A 12,507-nucleotide genomic window follows, 5' to 3' on the forward strand; every position below is an offset into this window, starting at 1 on the left:
GATTTTTCAGCTAAACCTAACATTGTAATCATATTTATATAGTTATCTAACATTACAATATCAAGGTGCTTAATCCAAAGCATTTATTTATTCCTTATCTACTGGATTTGTTATGTAAATCAGGCCACTGAAACAGTTCAAAGCTTACAGATTGTGTTTACAGACCCGTCCAGGACCAACAGCACTAATTCCCTGTCCAGCTTCATTCCTTCATCAGTAATAAAATACTCCATCTTGGAAAAGAACTGCTAGTGTTTATCCTGGTGTTAGTGCATTTCTTGTCTGCAAGATGATTGACACAAGGCTGGACCAAACACTTCCAGTCTGGAAGGCAGTCTTTAAGGTTTTTTTTTTTAGTCACCTAATACACTTGTCCTGAGGCCATGACCATTGTTTTTTTATGTTCTGCAAATTTCTAGGTGATGTGTACATGTAAAAATCAATTATTGCACCTTTAACACTCTCCTCTTAACACAATACACTGATTTCAGTATTTCCTAACTGACACTAACATATTTAGAAACAAACGTTTGAATGAATGAATAAAAAAGTTATATTGTCATTAATTTCCCAGGTGTAAATGTTCCTCTGTAGCACCACAGACCCTCCAGCTCAGGAACTGCAGGCTGAACTGAACTCTTAAAGCAGTTTTCCTCACTGCCAGTCCGAGAGCTGCAGCACTGCACAGTTTAGTGTTTTACTGCTTCAACATCTGATAAAGCTCATGAAGGGCTTCATAATGAGACGAGTGAGTTTGATCAGGTGGAACACTGCTGTAAAACACCTCACTATACTGACCTCACATCAGTAGAACTGTCTCTGTCTCTGAAGTTAAGCGGAAATCCCACTGACCAGTCACTCTTCATGGACACACAGCTGGGTTCTGGTGAGTCTGATCTCTTTCCCTCCATCATTCTAGAATTACAACAGAAATATCAGCAATAATTAATACTCTGCTGTCTCAGCACTGTTAAACAATGTGTTCATCATTAAACAGCAATAATTCCATCTTTTTAATTCAGCTACAGTCTGCACACTTATTCAAACAGGAGACTCGCCTCATACCTCAGGAATTACTCTGATGTCAGGAGTCCCAATCACAGCTAACTGACTCAGCTGGGTCTTAAAGCCTGTAGAGTTCACTGACTCAAAGCTATGCTGCTCTTATGCTACACATTACACAGTCCTTTTTACTCTTCTCTCAGTGAATGATTTCTCTAAACTGTTCTTACATCAGATCAGTGATATATTCACTGCTATTAAACACCTTAAAGCAAAGTTTAGTTCCTCTGTTAACTAGTGAGTGTTTAGAGATACAGATCTGTTCCTATGAGACGATGTGTATTTATTGCTGGTGAATGGAAAAGTAACTCACCTCTCGTCTTTCTTTAAGTCCTGTTTTCCAGACACACTCATGTTGGAGGTCATGTCTCCTTCTCCAGATTACAGCAGGACACACGTTTACTTCACTCCTACATCGGTGTGTTAAATCAAACCCTGTATCAGCACAGAGTTCACTTACAGGAAATAGTCACGGTATCAAGTCCTAAAACAACCTGTGTACATTAAACCTTCAGTACAAACCCACAAAACTCTTCTGCATCTAGTGTCACTTCAGTGTGTTTATATATTATAGCTTTAGATTTAGATACTCACTGTGTTTTTACTCCTGAAATGGTTTATTTTCCCCTCGACACAAAATGGAGCTGCTGCGTTTTACTTTCACTGACACTCGAACTGGCTTATTCTGCAGAGGGCAAAGGGCAGTGAGGTAGGGTAATAAACACACACACACACGAATATGGATTGTTATCAGATTGTTATCTGATCCATGGAGCAAAAGCCACGATAAAGCTGGTCTAAATAAAATCACGTAAATAAAAAACAAAGTGAGCTCTTTACCTTTTACAAGTTTAGTGATCAGGATTCATTTGAAGTCCTTGATCAGGTCAATGTTATACAATTTCTGAAAACATCTGGAAATACAGAGAATAGAGAATGAAAAGGGTTGTAAAACCTCCTACATCACAGACATTAAGATTTCATGACCTTGATTTAGTATCTCGTAGCTTCATTAAATTGCGCACAAGTAACTGTCATAAACATAAAAAATGTAACATAACAGGAAGTACTGGAAATATTCAGCAGATATAAAAGCTCAGTTTAAAAGACAAATTACAAAAAGAAAGAAAGAATTAGAAAAATTAGAAAAGCAAGCAGAACTCATAAGCTGCATAAGTTTACTTACGTTTTTACAGTAAAATATTTTTTTTCTGGTTTTATCTTAATGAGAACGAGTATCCTGATCTTAGTGAGGATTACTGTGTAAGTAGTTTTTATATGAATGTTTAATGTTACTTAGAATAAAAGTGATGAAGGAGGCTAAGATAAACACACTGGTGAATAAGATGAATAACTTAGCTAATGTGATAACTCTTACTCAGCTTATGAGTTCAGCTTTTTTCATGCATTGTTCTGAAACTTTTCCATTTTGTTGTAAACCATTTCATTGTGTTTTCAGCTTATTGCAGCACTTTCTCTGACAATTAAGACATTTAGACAATTAACTAACTAATCTGAAGCCCATGTGACTGGCCTGTGTGAGTTCATGCCCCGCCCACTGTCAACACTTCAACCAATCAACACAAGATGAATATGAGTGACATAAAGCTGAGCAAATCAGAACATCTGCTTCAACTGAACCTGGAGCCAGAGGCAATGATTCTTTGAAAACAGAAATATTTCTTCCCAGGTTGTGATAAATTAAAAATTAAATAGGTGAAAAACCATCAGAAACATTTCAGGGAAAAATAAAAAGTTACAGTAACCTGTTTGCATAATTGGGGGTGTGGCTGTGTTCAGAATGAACCAATCACATTCAACCACATGTTCAAAAGTAATTATCATACAGCTGTCATCAATGAAATTATTCTGATTAAACCCCAAATAAAGACCAACATGCATTCATACATTTAATTTATTAAATCATTTCATTATTTAAACCAAGTTATTTACTGCAAATGCAGAGAGTCAAGTTTGGAAATGTGGCCACACGAGAGTAACCAAGATCCATCCAGCAAAACACACTTCACTCACTACACAACACACTTCACTCACTACACAAAAACTCTGTTTGCCTTATAGAATGAGCTGTACCACAACAGGGTCGAGAAAGAAAAAAGTTGGAGAGAAATTGCTCATTCCCTTCAACAGTCAGGTGAGCAAAAAACGTTATTTATTGATTGATTTTTTTTTTATTCCAGTACTGACTACTTTATTATATTGTAGTTAATAACCAAAGATATACTACGTGATGCCTTTACAAATATGTATACACATATTCCGGAGGGTTAAATAATTTGCTTTCTGTCTTTGTTTTTTTGAATTCTTTGTTTATTCATTCATTCATTCATTCGTGAAAAAAAACTATAGAAATTTATAGTAAATACTATAGTGTTTTTGAACCATACTATAGTAAAGTATTTGAATGAATTTTTTGTGGTAATTCTATAGTTGCTGTAGTAATATAACTATAGTAATATAAACAAATTACTTTACCCAATACCGTACTACGTTTTCTACAACTATAGGGTATATTATACTACAATACACTACAGTTTACTGTAGTAAAAACTTGGTTAATTAAACCAAAACCTAGTGGGAGTGCCAACAAACCCCTCACACCTAGGCAGAGGTGGCTCCTCAGGATCATGGATTTTATAAAGAAACATCCATGTGAGACCACTGTAAGTTTACTGTACAAACACGTTTTGCTGTATACACAATGTACAGATTGAAAACATTCCTATTTTACTAAATATACAGTATGTTTCATTTACCTTCTTGATCTGTACTTTTAATACATGAAATACCACCAGTTTTTATTGTGAGCAAGAACCTACATACCTAAATACCTAATCTAAAAATTCAAGAAAAATTCAGTACTATGAAATGTGTACATGTAACAGTAGGGTGCACCCCATATTAAAAAGTAACTCCATGACGTATAAAAGTTTCAGAAGTCTTAATATTATTATTAAGAATGATTACAATAATTATGAAATATTAAGGTATGCTGTAATGAGTAATGATTGTGACAATGGACAATTAATTATTTGCTATTTGTATACAACCGTAATATTCACTGCTACCACTGTTGTTTTACCTTTCTTCCAGCTTGATTTGCCACCCAATGAGCAGGATAACATAGAAGACCAGGATGACGGTGATCTTGATGATAGTACAGAATCACTCAATGACCTGCAGACAACACTGTCTACACCTAGTACACCAACACCTACGTCACGTACCTCCTCCCCTGTTGAATGTTTAGATTCCCCATCAACTGCCAGCACAAATGCAGTGGAGTCAAGCACAAGGGGAATAAAGCGCAAAGCCAGATCAGTACCTGATGTTGAGCTGCAGCAAAAATTGAGGCCGACCCAACACCCGATGCTTTCACTACATTTGGAAACCAGGTAGCATCTGAATTAAGGCTACTACAAGATGCAGCTAATGTAACCAGACTGAAAAGGAACATTATGAACATGATATATGATGCTCAAGATGCTGAAAGAAATATATCGTCTTCCTCACATTCACCATCAGCACCATACACATTCCATCCTATTGTTACACCTTTGCCACCGGTACAGTCCTACCCACAACATATGCCACCTCAGGGTTCTCGACCTCAAGGCTTTTTGCAAAAATTGCCACACTACGATGTCAGTGAAAGTTTCTGAAAAGCTGTTATTTTGATTTACTTGTTTTTATTCAGATTATTTTACTTTTCCTTTACAGTAAAAGTGTTACTCTGCTGCTGCTTTGTGTGAACACATTTTTATTTTACTGTTTATTAACATTACTGTTAGTAATGTTACTGTTGCATTGTTAAAAAAAATGTTGTAAGATATGAAGTCATTCTTTCAGGACTTTATTGGAAACCATAGTACGTTTATGGTATGCACTTTATAAATAAATGTTTGACAAAGTAAAAAAGTTTTACATGCTATTTGAAACAATGATTTTAAAGTACACCCAAGTTGTATGGTCTGAAGATACAGTATATAAATAGTATTCTGTGCCTAAAAGGCTAACATCAATAACAGAAGCACCATGCTTTTTAAGAAAGGCACTTTTCTTCTTCTTCAAAATAAAAAAATGACAATGTGCTACAGTATGAGATATCATAATAAAAAACAAAGTGTTTTCTCCACTACAAAAAGTTACACTCTGACATCCTTACAACACTAAATGTGTTTCTCCTGCCAAGGAACACATCCGGCACGTGAGATGAAGTACTCATGCAGAAGGTTTCGTTGCATTTTTGCCACAACAGATGCATTGCGTTCCCTTCAATGATCCATTGTTTGGAAAGACCCGATCCCTTGATTCCTCCAGGATCCCTCAACTATGCTGTGGTCATTGTTCTCCCAGTCAGCAAAGGCTGAACTTGTAATTGGCATCCACAGCAGCCATCATTATTATAGAGAAGCTGGACTTGTAATTATGGTAAAGACTACCACTTTTTGCTGGAGGCTGTATACAGATGTGTTTACCATCAAGCGCACCTAAGCAATGTGGGAATTGCCATTTAGATTGAAAGTCATGTGCTATTTTCTGCCATTCTGCCTCTGTTGTGGGTGTCTAGCAAAAGAACAGAAGGAAAGATTTGAACATTATTTCTTTGTCACACAGAATAAAAATAAAACACTTCTGAAGCACTATAAATATGGATTCATTACTTAAAGCTTCATTGACTACAGAATAAACATTAAAATACAAAAAGCAGTGACCTTAAAAATACAAATAATGTTGTTTTGCGTACATGACTGGTAATCAGTGGTGGAAGATGCATTCAGATCCTTTAAAAACTATACATATCTCACTCACCCGAGTGAGTGAGATATGTATACTTTTATTGAAACTATACTTTTATTAAAATTACTTTTCAGTTATGAGTAATATGTGACTGTGAAAACCCAGATAAAGTCATTTTACTGGTGACTGTTTTGTACATAAAATAATCCTACACAATGTAAAGAACATTCTGTAAAAATATAACCTTGATATCTTAAATATTGAGTAAGGCCATGTAAAAGACTGAAATCATTATGAAATGATTGATTGAAACAAAACTTTGATGCTCCTAACTTCATATGAAGATTGACACTGTAGGCTGGATTTCACAGACATCATCACAAATAACTGATGCAGATGCACTCATGTGTATGCTGCATTTTACTGACACAGATGTTGACTTTTAAGCAAATCTTACTAAAAGTTATTTTTACTAATGTACTAAGTGTGTTCTTTAAGTACAGCATTTCAGTAAATGCTGGGAATCAGTAAGTACCTTGAGGAAGTCTTTTTTCATGACTCGGTAGAGAGCAGCACAGGTCTCCATAACGATGTTAGAAATAGTGCTTACCCCAACCCTGTATTGGAAACTGAGGAAACTGAACGTTTCGCCTGCACAAGAAATAAAATAACTATAAAATATACAGCAGTACACACTTAAAATGAAGACTTGTTAAATCAAATATTGCTCTGCCAGACCCACCTGTTGCCAAAAACTGTATGGTCACAGCTAGGCACTAATTTGGGGATATTGCCCGTCTCATCTGTGTGTGCTGCTTGGTTATGACAGGTCCAACCATCCCCAGCAGGATGTCAAACTACTCTGCTGTCATCTGAAGAAGCTTCCTGAATCCAGTCTTATCGTTTATCTATTTGTATGGTGAGCACAATATTATATTTTAATAGAGTTAATAGCTTTTTATCTGAAAAAATGTCTTAAATAGATTTATATCAGAATAAATACGCTTTACAATTACATCAAACCGAAACAAAGCAGAAACATTTGCTTGACCAGCCGCATCAGCAGCAGCACATTGCAAAATTATTCATTTACCTCCAAATCTCTTTGCAGAATGCACAATCCTTGTTCCCCACATCTCCCCAACCATTTCCTCCTCCATAATCTTTTTTTCTTTTTTGCCCTTTCGCTGCAAATCAGCGCACAGACCATTTGTGGTGACCGTGTGATCTTGCGTTATTTCCTTATCACTTCTCGCGTGCGTTTGGTTGTGAAATGTAGTTTGCGAGCCAGACAGAGTTGTCGGTGATTCTTTCTATTGTAAAGTCATGCAGTGTGTAACCTCCTGTCGCCGATCCATAGTGCAGTGTGAACACAGCAGCGACTGAATGCTACCCCAGTTAGTCGTGCAGTGTGAAAACCACGATGATCCGACGACTTTGAAAATCGTGCAGTGTGAACTAGGCATAAGTCTACACTTGTAGTAGTTAGCCGGGGGAGAGTGGAGAGAACTGTTAGAGAAATATTAGAGAAATGTTAGTGAATGCTCTCGCCTCCTCCCCTCCCTTTTTCCCTTTATGTTTTACTGTAATAAGGTATATATTGGCTTTATCTGTGTAATCTTCTTCCCTAGTTGTGGAGATTGTCGAGTGAAATAGCTGAGGCCACGTACGGAACATATGAAGTTCCACTGAAGCAGTGATGAGACTGAACATGACTTTTGGTGCTCATGATTGAATATGGCAGTTTTATTAGGAGCCCTAAACATTAGAGAAGGAAATATTGAATGTGAAGTGTAGTAGTGCTAGTGCTTGTGAATAGACTCTCAGTTTAGATAGTGACCCTGAACAAAACTAACATGCAGTGCTTTATTAGGGTGCTGATGAAGTTGGAGTTGAACTGGTAAGAAAGCTATTCTAGAGAGGCCTCATTAGACTCCCGAGGATGTTCAATCAGAAGCTGCCCCAAACTCCCCTGATTCCAGCCATCAGCTGGAATGAAGCAAAGCGGCCTGCACGAGCTGAGGCGGGGGTTGTAGAGAAAGCAGATAAAACACTGCCATGTGTTAGATAAGGGCTGGGAAACTGGGCTTTACACACAGGATTTAGAGGACACAGCTTTGGAGTTAGTTTGATTACAGGTTGCACCTGTTTGCAGACCTTCTTTGTATATAGAGCTGCTAGTAAATCTGCTCTTTCACTAATACACACTTTGTAAAACTGACTGTAAGCCATCAGGTCCCGGGCTTTTCCCATCATTCAGTTGTGACTCTGCTGGAATTATTTCATCAGTGTTAATTGGGTTACCTAGTGGTGTTAAATTAGGCTCTTTTCTGCTGACACGTGATTGGCTGATTGGATAATGACATGAATGAGCAGGTGTTCCTAATAAAGTGGCCGGTGAGTGTAGCGTACAGCATGTTAATGGCAGTAAAACGCTGTTACTGTGGAGTGGATCCGTACTGAACTTGTCTCCATGTCAATAATGGCTTTTCTGGGCTCATCTCCTGGAGGATTTCATTGATCTGGTGAAAATCTGCAGATTCACAGCACATGTAATCTGCTCCACTTCTGTAAACCATTCAAACACTGCAACTCTTTCTTTTCTACGCTTACAAGCTGATGGACATTTTTCCAGATGTTTCCTGCACTAACTGAGCTTCATGCTGTTTCTCTTAAAGCCTTGTTAATGCTGATGTTATACATACACGCCACTTTATTAGGAACACCCCTTACTCAACTTACTTATAAACGATGGGGAAAGTCAGGTGTTGTGTGTAAATCCGACTTCCCGGCTGGATCCTACACCCCTTCACGTGCACGCGCACAGCACCGTCGCGTTTCCTGTAGATGGCAGTAAAAACACAAAGTTCACTCAAAGGCTTCACTTTTCATCCAAACGTTCAGTTAGATGGAGAACTTGTGCATTTTCCTGTAGATGACTCTGAAATTTAATAACTCATATAACACAGAGAGCTTATTTGTGCTCTTTTTTCTTTTTGTTTTCTCTTTTTTCTGCTTGGAAGTAAAATCAGTATGTATTGGTAGAATTTTACACTAAAGTGTCGGATGCTTCACAGAAGAAATGTAGTTTGTCAATAAGACAACACTCTTAACTCTTGTAATGATGTAAAAATGTACACATTAGTGTATTAGATTTGTACAAAGCCTTGAATAGATCTGTTTTATTTATGGATTCATTTATTTAATAATATACTGAAGAAACTTGTTAAAAAGCCATGTAGACAATGCTGATGTTAATAACTCTTAGCAGGAGCCTGTTTTTCTCCTCATGTGTAAAGCTGTAAGTGATGTGAAGGATTGTGGTTTATGAGGTTTATGAAGTGCTGTGAGGGTTTACTAAAGAGCTCTAGAAATAAAATAAATAATAACAATAGTTACTGTGAAAAAATCCTGTGAAACGCAAGTAGAAAACAAACAAACAAACAGAAAAAGTAAAAGGGGGAAGGGACATGCCAAGCTGGGACTATTCGCAGGGCATGGGTGCTTGGTAAGGCGTGGCACTTGCCCATTTCAGGAGAGACCACTTTGCGCTGCCTTAATCAAACACAGAGAGACAAAAGAAAACAGAAGCTATTTATGGAGCAGATAATCACTACACTTCTCGATCATGGTAGATTAAAAAAATAAATAATAGTAAAAAGTAGAATAAAACCTCTTCTAAACAACTGAACAAGCTAAAAGAAAGACATGTAGTAATGAATATTTCACTATATTCAGTAATTATTGTTTCATATTTACTACAATACCTAATGAGAAATTATGTTTTTAATGTTTTGTTTTTGTTGCCGAGGTGCATTATGGGAGAATTCCAAAGTTCCATTGCATCCTATACGTGTCTCTTAGTTCAATGCTTTGTTCTTTACGTGTTTTTCACACACACGCGGTAAAAATGTTGACAAAGGGGCTTCAGTACTCTCGAATTAATATCTGTAAAAACTGGCAACAATTTTAAGAAAAGGACCTCAAAAAAAGAACACAACTACAAAAAAAATTAAGAAAAAATAAAAATTCCCGCGGCAGGCGAGAAAACATTCAAAAATATTACCAAGTACAAATGAGGATAAGACAGAAATAATCCTAAAATAATAAAATAACACCCACAATAACCCTGTGAATAAATCAGGAGAAGATCCTCAGGCTCCTCTCCACCTTCTTATTCACATAACTCAAATACAGAACACAGAATAAGCAGGTCATGAAGGAACCGAGACAAATAAATAAAAGGAACCGAGCAGAATGTACAAGACCAAACCAAAGAAAAGCAAACCAACAAAACTAAATAAAACCAGGCCAGTAGCACAAGCAGCAGTCAGCCGCACAAAGCGGACAAAACAAAGCAGCAGTGCGGAAAATGGCGCCCTGCAGAATCACTGCACTTCCTTTAACCCGGATTATTCTCCTTCATGTGGACACTACACCCGCGCCTCTACTAGCGCTCCAAGCCGCTAACACACACACACACACACAGCTTCAGCCTGCCAGTAACACCCTGAAACCCGGAAGGGAAACGCCGGGAAACGGCTGCACCAGCGGACCACATCAACAATCTTTCTGCATCAGCCAAAACCTCAAAGCGGAAAAGGGGGAACCCGGAACAGGCGCTCCTGCGGAAATGACGCAGCCCATGATTGGACACCCAAACACTCAGGGCGTGATACAATAACTGGGGAAAAAGATCAGTGCAATGCCCCATATCCAGGCCACTACAATATCCGCTACACTAGTATAGTTTTATCTTACCCATTCCACTTTCCCCTACTTTTAAAACATGTCTCCCGACAACTTATACAGGCTTGGATCAAAAAAAGCATCTGACTTTATCTCACTGGAATATTTATGGAGTGTAATGGACCACTACAGGTTTCCCAAAAACTTACTGGTGTGCTTAAAACTCTGTATAAAAAAATCAAAAGTACAAATTAATATCAGTGGATGTTTAACTGATGCTTTTGAAAAACACAGAGGTGTAAAACAAGGCTGTCCTTTAAGCCCAGCACTTTATATTATCACAATTAGTCCACTTTTACACAAGATAAAAAACAACCCAATAATACAAGGAGTATTTAGACTTATAAACACCTCTGTAAAACACTTAATATCAGAATAATGATTGTGGCAAATTGCAGGTAGTATTATACTAGTCACTATGATTAATAATATTCCATTCTATAAGGTAAACAGACTTTTTGTGTAGTTAGTGAAGTGTGTTGTGCTGGATGGATCTTGGTTACTCTCATGTGGCCACATTTCCAAACTTGACTCTCTGCATTTGCAGTAAATAATTTGGTTCAAATAATGAAATGATTTAATAAATTAAATGTATGAATGCATGTTGGTCTTTATTTGGGGTTTAATCAGAATAATTTCATTGATGACAGCTGTATGATAATTACTTTTGAACATGAGGTTGAATGTGATTGGTTCATTCTGAACACAGCCACACCCCGATTATGCAACCAGATTACTGTAACTTTTATTTTTCCTATTTTTCCCTAAAATGTTTCTGATGGTAATTACCATCGTGTGGAAAAAGTTCTGATATGATTTATTTTGGTTTAATTTTTTTACATAACAAAACCTGCCATTTTAACAGGGGTGTGTAGATTTTTCATATCCATTGTAAGTAGCTTTAAATATGAGTTTCTCAGGTGGCTGTACATCCGAGAATCTTTTCCTGTGGTTGTATATATGTACTTACTTACCTGTGGCCATGTCAAGTATGTGTTCTTGTTATAAAAACATGTTTATCTTGATTTTGTGTACTTTGCTGGCATTTTGTCTGTTATTTGTTTTATTCAGGTCTCATGGTAGAGTCTATGTTTGCTACATGCTGCAGCAGCCTCCTTGGGTGCAAAGTGTGTGTAGAGCAGAGGCAGGAGACTTCTGACCAGTGCATGAGGTGCCGAGGAGTTTCTTTCAACACTAATGTGCATAGGGTTGCTGGGCTCTCTGAAGTCTTGAGTGTACAATAAGACACAGTTTATGTTTGACGACATAACAAAAAAAAAAAAAAAAAACGCTGAAATTTGTTCTGTCATGTTAAGGTTATGTTCTTTATGCTATATTGAGCAAAAACTTGCCATGAGTTTTTCTATCCAAAATTATTACTTTACAATGAAAGTACAGTTCAGTAAAGTATAGTACAGTTTGTACAGCTTTATTTATTTTTGAAAACTCTACAGTTAGTATTATTTAGTGTGAATTTATGAACCGCTGATTAAACTACAAGCCTCACATGTACACACATATACAGAATTGTCAGTTTATTAGATACATTCACTTTGTACCTACATCCCTGGCCCTTTTTTTTTTAAATCAGATAATCCACCTTATAGGCAACAAATGTAATGCTCAGTGAGTGTAAGTACAAGGTATGTGTAGCTAACAAACATAAACACATAAACATAACTGTAGGATAGGGTTGGGTTGAACTTCAACAGAATAGAAAATACATAAGTATGTTCACTGTTCCATACTGTATGTATTGTTCACTACGTGCATTTCATGCCTGAACTACTCCAGTGAGTCCAAGATGGGCTACATGGCAAGACAGGTTGGACAAGCAATATCTTCCATGTTCAATTCATCTCTGTCTATTAACTGAATTAAGGCCTCCTTGATTGGGTAATTAAGCAGATTATTTACTTCTGGCCACATTCTGTG

At 37.1% G+C, this 12,507-nt stretch overlaps 2 long non-coding RNA genes across 2 annotated transcripts; both read right to left on the minus strand.

Annotated features, from left to right (window-relative positions):
* Nucleotides 1-842: 842 nt before the first annotated feature.
* LOC128318893 (uncharacterized) lies at nucleotides 843-1,745 on the minus strand. The gene is made up of 3 exons (XR_008302321.1): nucleotides 1,657-1,745; nucleotides 1,376-1,497; nucleotides 843-915 (listed from the first exon to the last, which is right to left on the minus strand). It is a non-coding gene; the product is annotated as an uncharacterized LOC128318893 (long non-coding RNA).
* A 2,692-nt stretch (nucleotides 1,746-4,437) lies between these two features.
* On the minus strand, nucleotides 4,438-10,558 carry LOC117597986 (uncharacterized). Its single transcript, XR_008302317.1, has 4 exons — nucleotides 8,566-10,558; nucleotides 6,566-6,731; nucleotides 6,359-6,474; nucleotides 4,438-5,649 (listed from the first exon to the last, which is right to left on the minus strand). It is a non-coding gene; the product is annotated as an uncharacterized LOC117597986 (long non-coding RNA).
* Between the last annotated feature and the right edge of the window lie 1,949 nt (nucleotides 10,559-12,507).

The sequence above is a fragment of the Pangasianodon hypophthalmus genome, chromosome 9, assembly GCF_027358585.1.
Source record: "Pangasianodon hypophthalmus isolate fPanHyp1 chromosome 9, fPanHyp1.pri, whole genome shotgun sequence".
NCBI classification, from domain to species: domain Eukaryota; kingdom Metazoa; phylum Chordata; class Actinopteri; order Siluriformes; family Pangasiidae; genus Pangasianodon; species Pangasianodon hypophthalmus.